This window comes from Melanotaenia boesemani, chromosome 18, assembly GCF_017639745.1.
Source record: "Melanotaenia boesemani isolate fMelBoe1 chromosome 18, fMelBoe1.pri, whole genome shotgun sequence".
NCBI lineage: Eukaryota > Metazoa > Chordata > Actinopteri > Atheriniformes > Melanotaeniidae > Melanotaenia > Melanotaenia boesemani.
The window spans coordinates 15,102,015-15,116,420 of NC_055699.1; the positions used below are offsets into that span (position 1 = coordinate 15,102,015).

Genomic DNA, 14,406 nt, shown 5'->3' on the forward strand with positions numbered 1-14,406 from the left:
TGGATGTTGATAATGCACCAAATAAAAAGCAAGTTGTCCTTCTTATCTCTGCAGTACTTCTTAGAACTGCTGCATGCCTACTGACCGTTACCCTTTCTGATCAGAAAATGAAAGACTCGTCTTTAAACTTTTACGTCACTTCTCATCATGTCTTTATTAAAAGTTCCACAACAGTATGTATGGCAGGGTTCAAAGCCTACTGATTGTGAACTTAACACTTGGTGAAAATCTATATTTTGTTTTAAAAATGGCTTTCAAATCACTTTCTATCAAGGACTATATCCATATATTATATCCATATACATATATATATATATTTGAAGACCCCCCAGGATTATTATCAGAAGCATGCTATTGACTTCTGACCTTGTTGGAATACACAAACCAAAGGAGAATTCTCCTGCTGGGATCAATGGGGCATAGATGTAAAGATGTCATCATATATGTCAGATATGACAAATCTCAGTAATTACCTGGCTTTTTTTTTTTTTTTTTTTTTTTTTACGGGTCTGCATCGCTCTCCTCCACCTGCAGGACAGCTGTGCGCCGCTGCCACGTCTCACCTCGCTGCTGGAGTGGACGCGCAGAAGTGGGGGCGCAATCTTCAGCCAACAAAACCATACTCCAGAGCAGCGCAGCTGTAACTGAAGGCAGCCTTGTTGGAAGAATCTCCTCTACTCTGGCTGATTTTTTATTTCATTTTTTATTTTTTCAGGAAAGGTTCTTTTGCACAAGAACTGCTGAAGGAAAATACTTTTCTTTCTTTCTTTTCTTTTTTTTCCTTTTTTTTCTTTTTTTTTACAAAGCGCCGTTGCCATTTTCGCACCACGCCACAGAGAGGAGGCACATTGTGTGTGGCGCAGCGCGACAGTGCAGTGTCCGATTACAAGCCGTGCGCTAAGGAGCCGCCGGCACAGAGCGCTTTCCCGTGGGGCAGAAATAGCACGCGGGGCTCCGGAGGAGCGAGAGGAATCTTTGTAGAGACAGAAGGAGTTTCTTACCCCTCCATTTATTTCTTTTTCTATACCAAGGTCCATATTTTCGGAGACGCAGCAGAAGTGAGGATATTTCATCTTCATCTCAACCTCTGTGTTTCCACTCTTTTCTTCTCAGCGGCACAAGACTAGATGAACGGGAGTTGGGCACCTCACTTGGTAAGCATGTCTTACACTAAACCTCGCGCTGTTGTGATCCGGCTTTGATAAGTCCTGTTCAGATTTAGTCACAGACGTCTGCAGCAGTTGCAACCCTCAATTTTGCGTTTGTTTTCTCCTGATCATTGAGTCTGTTCTCAAACGCACTATTTTTGCATGATCTTAGCGTAATTAAATATAGTTGCAGAATGGGACTTTACATCAACTAATGTTGAAACACACCCATGCACAAAACCTGAAATAACAGAAATAATCAGTTTTTAGAAGTTTTACATGGGCTCTACGATTTCTCACCACTTGGTGGTGCTGACAGAGTGCATCCACCGTCAGATACCCCCTCTATCGCTATCATCAAACTTGTTTGGTTTTGCTTTCCTCCTTCTAACAACTTTACACGGTTGATTAGATGCTGTTGTTATAACCAGAAGCTTTAAAGACTCGTATTTCCTTAAGTGCGCTGATGTATTATGGGAGAAGCTTGGAAGATATTACTGGCCATAAATTCCAAAAGAAAAGAGAATAGCTTGGCAAAGCTTGTTGTCCTTAACATTTCAGTGGCTTAGACAAAATATTAATAAACACATTACGTATTTCATGTACTTTTCTTTTTAAATTACAAGATGAAATGTCATTAAAATGGACTTTTAATCCATTTTATGTTGTCTGACTTCTGCAAAGATTTTGATTTAATTTGCTTTGGGAAAGTTCTGTGATAGTTGTTAATAGTCTAAGGCCATGTTCAAAATTCACAGCCTTCCTGAGAAACAGATTGCATGCAGCTTAATGCATGCATTTTACCTTTATGTGCAGTCAAAGGATTCAAACCCCTCCGGCTTTACAGCAGGAACTTCAGGCTTCTTAATTAGTAGCACAGTCAGAGCTGCCCTTGAAAGTTTTTATCTGTGGTTTTGTACAATGATAAGAGTTATATAAGAAGTATAATCAGAGGTTCATTTTAGTTTTCTATATACTGTAAATTCCACTTGAAAAAAATATGTTGAACAAAAAGAAGCCTGCCTGGTTCAGCAGGCAGTGTTAGTCAGTGAGTGGGACAGGTTAAATACTCGATGTATGTATAAATCAATTGAACTTGTATTTTTCCAGTTGCCTTGCAGCTCTGTCCCTGCAGCAGCTTTGATCTCCAACATCCTCATTAGTGTATGATTAAGTGGACATAATGTTTAAGTATCAGCATTGTTTTTCAGGCCTGAGGCATGCACCTGTTTAAAAATATGCAAATCTTTCAACTCAGATGTTTTGTCCAGAGTACAGCACACTCAACATACCCTTTCCCAGTTTTATTGTTATTCAGGGGGTCTGTGCTTGTTTTGATCATGGAAGCATCTCTGACAAACACAGTCAGCTTCCTCTGATCTTAAGGCCTCAGACCCATGAGGATGCTATATCCTGTCCAAACCATCACACTGTGCTCACTGATGGAAACAAGTGACCCTCATCCAGATGGAAGTGACTTTATACTCACAGTGCCCAGTCCTTTATTAGACGGTGGATGCTAAAATCCCTCAGGAGCAGAGAGGAGACAGAAAGAATATCGCGCGAGCGAGGTCATGAAAGTGTCGAGTCAAGAAATAATATAATATGATGCCTTTTGGCAAAAGTTTTTTATTTTGCAGTTGAGCTGCTCAAGAAATATAGTTGAAAAAAACATTACAGTTGCAAAAATTAGTAGTTATACAGTACCAGTCAAATGTTTGGACACACTTTCCTGTTGAATCCAATAGGAAAGTGTGTCCAAATTTCCATGGAGTCAGACTTTGTTGTTTTTTTAAAAGTGGTCTTCAGCACAGCTCTCCAGAGTTTCTGAAGGCCGTTTACATTCTTTCTTAGAACATCAGCTGTTTCACTCATTTTCAGTCCAGTCTTTGTACCTGACCATTTACAGAGGAATATGTTTTTTTTATGCTTATTAAGTCACTTAATACTGACTTGTGAATGATTCAAGCACAGAAAGACATTTTACTTCTAAGATTAAATAGTGTCTACATATAACCGAGAAATTAGCAAAACAAAACAAAAAAAAGAAAAACAAAACAAAAAACATTTTAAAGAATATCTTTAGTCACTTTGTTTATCTATATCTATGTCATTCCCATGTTGCCCCATTTATATAAAATGCTATTGATAACACAGTTTGACTGACATAAAATTGTATTTTCATTTTTGAAAATTTGGCATATTTCTGCATTAAGTGCAGCATCCTTAAAACAACAACAAAAAAAGAAACTGGTTAAGTAAAACAAAGAATTGGAAGCACATAAAACTATCTACAGGAGATGAACAGTATGAAGGTGATGTCCTTAAGACAAAAAAAAAAAAATCCAATAAAGACCTGACACAGGACCAAAGAGATGCGTCTGGCTCCTTATCTAATCCATCTACTGTTCACTGAAGCCTGATCACAAATGGCCTTCATGGAAGAGTAGCTGTCAAGAAGCCATTCTTAAGGAGGGGAAGCAGGGAGAAAAGGCTGAAGTATGGGAAATAACACAAGAAGTGAACTGAAAATCAGAGGCAACGGGTCTTACCTGGACCTTTGTGGAACATCCTTCAGGAATCCTGGAGAACTGTCCCTAGAGACTACTTAAAGGCATTGCAAAAAAGCATGTCTAAGAGAAAGTACTCATACTAAAAATTAACTTTAAACTGTGTTACAGTTGTCTAAACGATGGTTATGTTTGTGCACATTACAATAGATTTTTGCCCTTTTCAGAAACCAGGGGTAGCGACTTTTGCACAGTACTGTCTCACCCGCTATATCCAATTCAGGATCGAGGGAGGGCTGGAGCATATTTCTCACTATAATACTTTATGTAGTAATTAAACAGATAAGAATGTAATAGAGAAAATAGTCCACAGTTTAATCCTTACATGGTCAATAGTTGTAACACAGAACAACATTTACCTTCATGCGCTACAATAGAGATAAGTTGCAGATAGTAATGAGCCTACGGTGTGTTAACCAGTCATTTTCTGTGAAGAGCAGCATTTGATTAGCAATGCTGATATTTACGTTGTGATGGGAATTTGCCCGAGCACTGACACCAGCACAAACACGGCAATTAGCCCGAGCCAGGAGAGCTCAGTGATGAAAACGACCCTGGCGGCCTTAGCAGGGGCTGAGTGGTCACCATGGAAACCGAATGAATGACGAGCCCATTGTTGTTGACCTTTGTGATTCAGCATCCCCTCAGGGGTGGGGTCGAGTCCTGCTGGGAGTGAAAGCGAAAGACATAATCATGCACGTTTAAACTAAACAGTCATTACCCTCTGGTCCCTCTGCGCTCTTTAAGGCCCTTTGGTTACTTATTCATCAGGCACCAGCAAGATGGGGCTTTGGAATAGTTTGTGTCTGTACACACGGCCTTACAAAAGATCCGGCTTTATTGGCTGAGAATTGCAAGGGAGCACCGATTTTAAAGATTCTCCCTCAATGGATGATTTATCACGCTTATGCCAGTAAACTTGGAGACTCAAACAATAGCTGATGTGGTTTACTGTTCTTTTCCTGCTGTGCTTTGTCCTCACGATACCACAGGCTATTTATACCTCACAACCACTTTGCCACTATCTCATCCCTCCCTTTTTCCTCCGGCTACTTCTGATTTCAAATTTGTCATAGATTTAGAAAGCCTTCCCACATGCTGGAAGACACTGATTCAAAATATTTGTGGATGTGTTTAAAGCACCCTGGTGGTGGTGGTGAGGGGGCAGTTTTAGATACATTTCTTACCCATCCCTACATAGCAGAGAAAGTTGTCAGTAAACTTTTTCCCCCCTTTTTATTTCAGCTATTGTCAGTCATTTAGGAAGATAGAGTGTTGCTATGGTAATGCCAAGTCTTCCCCAAACTGGGTTTGAGAGCCTGTCCATCACAGATGAAGTAAAAGTTTATAATCCCCAACACTTCTTTAAAGTGTTGGGGATTATAAACATTGCAAAGTGTCACTATGGTTACCAAAGAGATAGTGAGGAAGTTGTCAAGTGGGATGCTCCATGCAGTCTCATGTCATTTGTTATTCAGCCTATCTGTTGTTTATCCTTCCAAAATTCAACATGACATTTTATTGCTGCCTAACACGCACCTCTTTCCATATAGGTCAGCTGTGAAGTCAGGTTTGACGCTTAATAAAAAACCCAGATAAGATGCCACTCTGAGGAAAGTTACATTATAATGTTACCCAGCTGGAGTAAAGACAGTGCAAAGGCATCTGAAAGTAAGGCAGATGTGAGAAAGGAGGTGGAACCAAAGTGATAAAATGTCAACGCGCTCATGTACAATCAGACAAAAACACACACACAGCAGTTCTCTGATGGGACATATCCTTGTAAAACAGGCAGGGGAAGGCGCCGTAATTTCATGCTGCATGTTAAACAGCAGAAACAGCACCAGAGCAGGTGTAGGAAATCATCTGACTTCAGAGGGAGGCAGGGAAGCGCAGGCGAGCGACACGCAAGCCTTGATGCGCTATTATTTCTGCTGCTCAGATCCAAGAGTGAACGTCTGCGGTTTGAGCGAAACATCCAGTTTCATGTCCACACGTCAGAGGGAATTAGCCCCGCTAAGCCAGCCGTCACTCCCCCAGCACTGTTCCACCACATTAGCTCCGTCCCTCACTCCCCTACAACCTCAAACCCCACTCAAATAGCAAAGGAATCTGTCTTTTAACTATGAAGTCTGTACAGGAGGAAGAGGGAGACTATTTGGGTCACGATTAAATAATCCCCAAAGCCTCTTTTTCACCAGGGATCAAGCCAAGAGGATGTTTCAAAGGTTAGACAGAGATGGATGCAAACAGCTGTGACAACAGGAGAAGTTATTATTTTGAGCTTTTTTTTAAAAGTTTGGAGGTTTTTTACACTATTTGTTTTACCTCTTGCATCTGTATGAGCTTGGCAAGATTGAAGGGAGGAGAGAACAGGCGTGGTGAGAGGGTGTGATGGAGCGTTAAGAGTCAAAAGAAAAGAGGTGAAAAGAGGGTTTTAAAATGAGTGACTGAGGAAGAGAGTGAAGAGGCTTGCTGGTCTTTGTTTATTGACAGATTGAGTGCCACAGGGCCATTTGAAGGGTGAAATGAGTCATGAGTTGTCACCAAACACACATGCAGAGACACAGAGGGAGACATGCACTTTTTTTTTTTTTTCCTTCTCCCTCTGTGGGCTGACACCCAGCTGTATTTCTCAGAAAGATGAATGGCTTTGAAGCGTGAATGAGAGGATCATTTGATAGCGCCGCGCAGCTTACGTATTTCTCCTTTGTAGAAGCTTCTTCTGTTCAAGCAGCAGCTTGTAGCTCGGAGGTGAGAGCAAAACTGGACTGCCTCCTGTGAGACTTTGACACTCTTTGCTATGTATAGTCACTGCTAAATTAGCAGCCACCCATTACTGAAGCAGGTGCCGGGTTTTGTGTACTTATTTGTGTGTTATCCAGTGTTTCATATCAGCAGGAGGAAGATATGTGGCTAAAATCTTGGGTTTGGATGTTTATTCCCTCATTGGATGTGCATTGTTCTGCATCTTATCTTTATGGAGGATATCATTTTAGGATAAGAAGCTCTTTTGATGTGATGTGTTTAGAGCTATCTGAGCTCCATCTATCACAACAACACAAACAGCCAGAGAAACTCTTAACTTGATCAGTGAGAGGATATAAATACAGAAAAAATCCTTTAATCTTCAGCAAATGAAAACATTTATCTCTACTTTGAAATATTATAAGGGGCCAATCAGAGCAATATCCTCGAAAAAAAGAAAGAAAATTCAAGTTGCAAGATGAGGCTTCCCCCAGCAGATGAATGAGAAAATGAAATTACAGAGCGTGCTGTATTCTTTTTATCCGACCTTATATGAAAGTTTGTGATAACATCTGAAAGATAAATTGGTCCACTACTTGTTGTTCAGCCATGCAGGAAATAAAGGGAGAGGAAGGGAGATACAGAAGGAGATTAGAGGAGAGATATAATAAGAGAAAGAGGAGGCTGATAGAGGTGAAAAGATAAGAACTTAAGTTTCTAAGACTAAGAGGGGAGGCACCTGATTCTTGAAAGGAAAAGAAAAGGAAAAAGATGGAGATAAAAGGGGTGATGTAAGGACTGATGAGAGGACAGGCAGGAAGAGCAGGTTGGAAGGAAAATAAGTGTGCAAAGAGCTTCTCTCAAGAGGCGTCCGTCCCAGGATGCGTCAGTCTGTTGGATTCAGCTGTCAGAGGCGGAGGTCTTTAGAGAGGGGCCGATGGCGAGAGACAGGCTGGCAACTCAGCAGCGGAGAAGTTGGAAGATGGAAGTGGAGGGACAGAGAGCATGAGATGGAAAATGTAGTTAATGCACACTCTTCCTCACCTTCTATTCAAACCCTCAGTGTTTCCCTACTCATAAAGCTCCACTCATCACCAAAGTTTTAAAAGGTTCATCGTGTATATTTGAGATGTTTGTGCCCTGCGGGTTTCATCTGTTAGTCTCCACCTTGCTTTGGCAAAAATACAGTCTTTACTCTGCCCGATTTTTTTTTTTTAATAAATAAAATAGTTTGCCACTTTTAAACTTCAGATTTTTAAAGATGAAACAAACAGGCAAAAAAAACGTCCGCTGCAATCTTTTTAACCCTTTGCTGTATCGTATGGTTAAGCACATTTTTCAGTGACTGCAATGAATTTTATTAAAGATTTGTGAAAGTAAACCGGCCTGAGCTATCTCCACCACTTGGTCCAAATGAACAGAAAAAAAAAACAAAGAAATATTTTACTTTTTTCTTACTTCCTTTTTTCTGTGTGTGGAGATTAAAGAGTTAAGGACTAAACTAATGGTTCCCCTGATTTTGGCTTGTGTAAGAGACTCTTCTGTTATAAGCCTCTGCACAAGAGGGCAAAGATTACAGAAGAGTCCACAAACTGATGACAAAGCAGAACTTTTCTTCGCTGTTAATAATTTCATGACTCCCTTAAACTAATCTTCTGGCCCTTTGGAGGCGTCCAACTCTTCGGCTGGATGCCAGAAGACTAAAACATTGTACTCTATAAAAAGTAAATAAACTGACTGATCTTAACCAGCTGAAATGTCATAACATTCAGCCACTTATCGGTTTCATGTCTTCAATCAAATCTACTGAAGTAATACCTTTAGTTAGTTGCTTTGCTTTGTTTTGTTTTGTTTTTTTTTTTCCTACTAAATCGTTGTATTAATGGTTTTTTCCCATTGTTCTGTAAATGCCTTTCTTTGTGGAAAGGCTCAGAATACTGGATTTGTATGCATATTGTTACATTTTGCTGTAGCTTGGTGGAATAATATGCAAAAGAAGGAGAAAAATTTATCAAATCCTTTGTATTGTGCAGACAGGTAATATTTTATTTCCTTCATGCAAAAAAAGTGAGTACCAATAAAAAGTTAGTGAAGATGGTAAACAAGTAAATTAGCAGATTTTAAGAGGACTTTTGGCAACATTCAAAAGAAAGGGGGAGTAATAAACACAGCCACATGGTCAAGTGTCCCATTTACGTGCAGCCATTGTTTTCCAAAACCTTTCCTTCAAACTCTATTCACCCTTCAGACCTTCAGACACGAAACACGGTGGGTTAAAAAGTCAAACTCTTTACCCGTCTGTGGTCAACACCAAGGTGAATGTGTAGTCTAGCCGCTCAAAGACACAATGCTGCCTCAGTTCTGAAGGTGGAACCACATAGCGGATGTGTGGTCTGATGTAAACCACCAGCAGTGAATAATAGACCACTTATTATTCCCTCTGAATAACATTGCATTCTTCCTTGAATAAACTATCAAGAAAAATGAGCCTCCAGTTAGAAAGTGGCTGTCTGCCAGCAGTGAGCACCTTATTTTGTTGATTTAAATCTGACTCGACTTTGATTTTTTTAAACGTGTGCATGAGAGAAAGAAGTCACTCGGAGTAGGATTGTGCTGTACACAACAGAAAGATTTCTTTCAAGGGATATTGTGTTATGGAAAATTAAGTCTAGTCAGGTACTGGGTTTTAGCAACAAACATATCAACTGCTGCAAAAGACAGTGGAGTAATTCTAGAGATTTTGCCTGGATTTTGCTTTTTTTTTCTCATATGAGCTGTCTGTTGGTTAGTACAATGTTCTGATTAGGCTGTGAAACAAGAGATAGTTTCTATTCTTCTCCTCTAAGTAGATTGTGTTGGTGAGTTCCCCCCAGAAGTCAGCTTTATTGAGCTGTTGTGCTGAATTTTGACCTGCCTGTCTTCCACCTTGTCGGGACGAAAGTTGATTGTTTAAAGATTTCCTTGCACAGAAAAAGAGAAATCTTAGAAAAACACCAAAAGCGCCTTTTTTGTGTATTGTGTGCTTTTCTGTTGTATGGAGAAGCTGTAAACCCCGCAGCATCGTGCAGTGTAGTCAGAGTTTCGACGAAGGAAGAGAAACAGAGGCTGTCAGGTAGTCAGAAAAGTGAAAGCAACAAATAAATCCACAAGAAGAAGCAAACCAGAGTGACTCAAGAGTTAAACTAAAATATCTCTGTATAAATATTAAGTATATATTAAGTTCTGCTGTTTATTTCACATGCAGCTCAGCTGTGTCGGGGCTTTGGGGGTCAGCAGGGTGCAGAGTCACTGAAAGGAAAGTCTCTTGTTTCACTTTCTCATAATGGCTGTGCTGCTGTTTGTTGACCTCAGCTTGACCAGACCTGACCCAAACACTGACCCTAACTTCTCTGCTGCCCTTTCAAAGAGATATAGGCATGCAAGAAAAGTGCACAGACCCCACACTCGTTTACTGTTTACTATGACATCTAAAAAAAAGTAGAGGACAATTCTATTATCTTCCTTGATGAGAATGAGCTGTGATGAGTGCAGGCAAATCATATCAAATGCAAGATAAAATGGGATTTTGTTGCAGAAGATCTCTGCAGTTGTTTTTTTCCTGAAACCTCTGTCGAACCTTTCAGACAGATATAGTGAGGGATGGAACTCCCACACAGAGGATACATCTCCTCTGGACTTTCTCTGTACATAACACTTTATAGCAGTGCTCTTGTCATTAAAAATAGACCTCTGAACTTATGAAGGCAGGCCTCGTGGTATCCTGATCTATTTTGTGCTCCATGCAGCTCCCCCAAGGCTTTCTGGGTGGAAAAGTTCTTCCCTCATTGCAACAGTTAAGGGCAAGAGGGGATTCTCCTCTGCAGGTTCAACATCTTTTTTTTATTGACTTTAGAACAACACGTGGGAAGGTGTTGTACTGCATGATGTGAAGCGGAAACTGTTATCAAGCAGCTGATTCTCAGGAGATAATTGTGTGATTAAGGATTATTTATTTATTATTTTGGCTCCTAAATGCCTTTGTTTGTATCACAAAAACCTTAAATGTAAAGGGGAAGATCTTCAAAGAAATTTAGAATGTGCTTTTGAGAAATTTGACCTTTTTTTCTGCATTTTTCCTTGCCCATACACTACTCCTTTTCCTTATACTGTGCTGAAAATTTTCAGCTTGATACAATGCCAAGTTTATCCCCAGAAGAGGATTAGCTTTTTCACTCAACCTTTTCTTATTGGAGAAGGTCAGAGTGCAGCATCTGGATGCAGTAACTTACACATTGGAACTAACAACTCTCCATTTATGGGTGGTGTTGTGAGTTAATAGGCCTGAAACAACAGCGGAGTCAATGTCCTGGAGCCATTTCAGTCATTTCAACACCCACAGTGGCGGTGGCAGGTTCCTTCCACACACAATGAGACCTACTGTAACATGTCATTGTCATCAGTGGAGCTCCATACCCCCACACCTCCTACTCCTGTCCTCCAGCCCAATAACTAACACTTTCTTATTCCAAATGCATGTTTTGCCCTGCCCTGATTATTTTATTTTATTCATTTTTTTTTATGTTTTGAAGGCACGTTGTTTTTTCCCTTTTCATATCATCATGCTCCCCTTGTGATTTTTCACCCTCGCAGATATCCAGAGTTTGTCAAGGTTTCGCTGAACCAATTACAGTAATTGACAGATTACAGGTCACTTTATTTCATCTTTGAGTCTTCCTCTTTGGTGCTACAGTGTGAATCAGAGTTCTCACTGAACTTTTACAGAGGCTGCAAAAGCTAATTAAATGTAGAGAAAATAATTGAAAATACCTTCAGCGCAAAATGCTGAAATGTTTACCACTCCTATATTTAGTCGACATGATTACAAGGAAAGAGGTGAGGGATGTTAATTACAGTGTACAAGCATATGATTTACAGCTATTGTTGTAGAGGATTGGTGTCAGAATAGGCCTAAAGAAACGTTTTATAGTTTTATTTATGCCTCAGAGGATAGCACCTCAGCTATAATTTAGCTGCGTTTCTGATACGGTGTCGGCTTTCTTTGCAGTCTGTCACTCAAACATCCACAAACACTTCTGACACTCTCTTTGTGTTAAAGAATGTAACTAGATGGGATGATAAATGCAGATTACCCAGCAGTATCATCTGCTGGAAAACAGACAGCTTTAGTGCTTTGATTTATATTTCCAACACGATGAATGCTTACACAGGAAAGCTTGAATTTATAGCTGAATACAGGACCGCACAGCGACGTGAGGAGAGCAGAAGACGTGCAAACTTGATGCAGCCTTGGTTGTGTGAAGTTAAGGAGGAGCATTGTTGGAGTTAAGCACACCTGGAGGCCACATGTGGATTATCCTGCCCACCCCCACCAGCGTCATGGGCTGGAAAACGCAAAAGTCATCATTATAGCTAAGGGTGGAGGGGATCATTAAGTCATTATTTATGTGCTCTCTGCTGTTTTATCACCTCCAGACTTCGTCTCACAATGCAGACACCCACACTCACAGCCCCAGATGAATAACACAATTATTTGGGGCAGCCAAGGGGTCACTTCTAATAGAAAAAAGTGCAGACATTAACAGTCTGTGGCGACTGCAGACCACTTACCCACTGTTTTTTCTGCTTGCCTCCTCCCCAGTTGGGGTCATTTGCACCTTATTTAGCTTTATTTACATGCTGCTCCCAGAATGAGCTTTTACTTCCACATTTTCCTCTATGTGAGGGATGAGGTAGCAAAGAGGAAGTTTTTACAAGCAATTTCCTCTTTACAATAGTAGTAGTTTGCCGGATGAGCTCAGTTAAAACTGTATTGTGGACAGACCGACATTTAAAGCTTTTCCTCAGTCAATTTCACCAATTTTTTTTGTTTTTTTGTTTAAGCCTATGAAAGCTGACTGGGTGTTGTAGCTATGTCAGTGTAAGGTGGTTTATTTCAAGCTGAGCATCTTTTCTTTTTTTTTCTTTTTTTTTTTTTTTTTGTCAGGGTGTGCTTTTAAACCAATTTTTACTCGTTCTGTTATTAATTGACACAGTGGATGATTACAGTCATATGACTGCAGTTTATGTTAAACAACGCCACAAAAAAAAAAAAAAAGAAAGAAAAAGAAACCTTCTGACAGCATTCATTGGGAAGAGTTGGTATTAAAAGGGTAGACGGCATGGTGAAGTGGATGTTAAACATACCTGCTTTGTGTTGCACCTGGAGCTGTGGCTCTTATAAAAGGCCACGCAGAGTGAGCTCTCCGGGTACTGCAGTCTCAGACACTCACAACACCGCTGTTTCCCCTGGTGTTTCCTTTCATTTTTCTTTAAAAGACAGGGAACTGTTGCTTTTCCAGCTGTGCCTATCCACCACACCCTGAGTCTGTCCTGCTGTTGTTTTCATGCCCTGATTCAATTACCTCTGTGGGACCACTCTCTTGACACATGACATACACGCACTGTGCTGCAAAGATGTGAGGAACTGCAGTTTTATGGCATGTGCTGTGTTATTTATGGAGATCCCGAGCGTTCTCCATATCCCAGCCAGCCTTCACCTCCAGTCCTTCTTTTCTTTTTCTGAAGAGCTCTTCTTTCTTTCCATGTGAACGCCCTGTTATGGTAATCCTCTCCATTCTTCTCCTCAACCATCGCTCCTTTTGTTCCTATCTAACCTCTTTAATACCCTTCCCCTCTTAACTCCAACCTCCTCTATCCTTGCCCCAACCCTCACTTTCACTTCATCCAACCTCTACCAATCATCTTCTCCTCCATCTCCTTCACTTTTCCTTTTGCTTTATTCCTCTCATTATCACTGGCCACTTTGCAGTTATCTCAGCGACCTGAAACTTGACTTTCTTATATCTTTTGCTCCCCTCCCTTAAGGAGCAGCTCAGACTGAGGGTCATTACATCATCGAGTTCCAGTCTTTGAGACGGCTGAGCAGCTCAGTACCTCCAATAAATTACTTGCAGACATGCATGAAAAGAAATACATTCATTCTCATGGACATTTGCATGTATGCATTTGCACCTGAGTTCACTTGGAAAGTAGTGAATGTAGCAGGTCTGATAGATGCATACAGTTAGAATTTGCTGTATTTCCCTGTGTAAACCTGCTGTATATCATCTTTACAGATAGTTACTGTAAATGCATTTCATTATTTCTATATTACATGACATAAGTTATTTACTATAAGTGCATTTTTATATAAATACAAGTAGTAATTATGGTTAATATTTCACTACAAAAGGCATAATAATTTCTCTAAAAATTCAGCATATAAAATTGCAAAGATAATATTTTATATTACAAAAATAGGTAGATCCATCATAAAGTAAAACAAAAGTATTTACATGCCACTTGTCTAAATTTTGGAAGATGGGCACTGATTTGTTAACAAGACAAAAGAACACATTCACTACAGGATTGTTTGAAATATATTATTAAATCCTTGTTGTTTAACATAATACACAGGAATAAATAAATTGAATATTTTCACTCTCTTTTTTTTACCTGTTGGTGGTACTCATGTTGGCAAAACTCCATAACATTCCTGGTTGCAAAGCTGAATTTAACAATGTCTGAGGAGAATTCTGCTTAAAAAATCTTTCTTTTACTGATGATAGTCAAATGAAGGGGCCAAGTTAATCTTTCCCAATAAAACATGTCATAATCTTTCCAATCTCTTACAATATAGTGTTTCTTGACCAGTTGTCAAAAGAAAATCTGGCTCACAATCTGAATCAGGCTTTCTTGCTTTTATATGTAAAGATATAAACTTACAGCTTCTCTATTTGGTGTAAAACATCAAAGAAAAATAATTTAAAATAAATACATTATAAATTAATGTAAAAACTTGGTAATAAAGAGCTAAATCTAAAATCTAAAACATTATCCTTCAGCTGGCAAGGCATTATTCTACTCTAACTGATACAATGAGTAGCTTCTCACTTCCTAAA

The 14,406-nt window shown here is 39.8% G+C and overlaps 1 protein-coding gene across 2 annotated transcripts in view; it reads left to right on the forward strand.

Annotated features, from left to right (window-relative positions):
• The first annotated feature begins 633 nt into the window (after positions 1–633).
• Positions 634–14,406, forward strand: part of sema5a (sema domain, seven thrombospondin repeats (type 1 and type 1-like), transmembrane domain (TM) and short cytoplasmic domain, (semaphorin) 5A) — a 136,479-nt gene continuing 122,706 nt past the window's right edge. Inside the window, exon 1 of one of the 2 annotated variants that reach the window (XR_006008353.1) lies at positions 634–1,154. The gene's annotated coding sequence lies outside the window, so the exon portion shown is untranslated. The remainder of the gene's footprint in view (positions 1,155–14,406) is intronic. The other variant, XM_041968953.1, reaches the window with a different exon arrangement.